The sequence below is a fragment of the Palaemon carinicauda genome, chromosome 9 (assembly GCF_036898095.1).
Source record: "Palaemon carinicauda isolate YSFRI2023 chromosome 9, ASM3689809v2, whole genome shotgun sequence".
NCBI classification, from domain to species: Eukaryota; Metazoa; Arthropoda; class Malacostraca; order Decapoda; family Palaemonidae; genus Palaemon; species Palaemon carinicauda.
The window spans coordinates 124,532,301-124,533,185 of NC_090733.1; positions in this window are offsets into that span (position 1 = coordinate 124,532,301).

Sequence of the window (885 nt, forward strand, 5' to 3'; positions counted from 1 at the left end):
ATTATTATTATTATTATTATTTATATTATATTATTATTCATATTATTATTATTATTATTATTTATTATTATTATTATTATCATCATTATTATATTATTACATTATTATTATTATTATCATTTATATTATTATTATTATTATTATTATTATTATTATTATTATTATTATCATTTATATTATTATTATTATGATTATTATTATTATTATTATTATTATCACTTATATTATTATTATTATTATTATTATTATTATTATCATTATTATTATTATTATTATTATTATTATCATTTATAATATTATTATTATTATTATTATTATTATTATTATTATATCATTATTATTACTCATGAGTAAGACGCACTGAATATATTGCTAAGTTGGAAAAGATCGGAATAACGATTTTAATCAAGCAAAGCAATGCAAATCTAATGCCCGCAAAAAAGCTAGCGAAATAAAAAGATGCGAATATGCGATAGCCTCTTACAACCATAAAAGTATCTAAAAAACAAAGTTAGCAAAATATTTGAAGGCGAACATAAAAGTAATCTAAGCTATGTACTAAAAATGCGATTTTCATATGTAAAAAATCTTCGAGTTTAAATCATAAAAAAAATGTGCATCTTAGGTTGCTGTAAAAATCTACTGCCGCTTATATCTGACAAACAGCTATAAGGTTTGTTGCAAGTTCAAACGGACTCCGCCCTCGTAATATAGATAGATTTTCAATAAAAAAAAAAAGTGCATCTTATGTTACTGTCCAAATCTACTGCCGCTTATATTTGATAAACATATATAAGGTTTGTTGCAAGTTCAAACGGAATCCTCCCTCGTATGTTTATAAAATAGATTTTCCAATCGATTTTCCAGCCCCCCCCCCCCCCACTG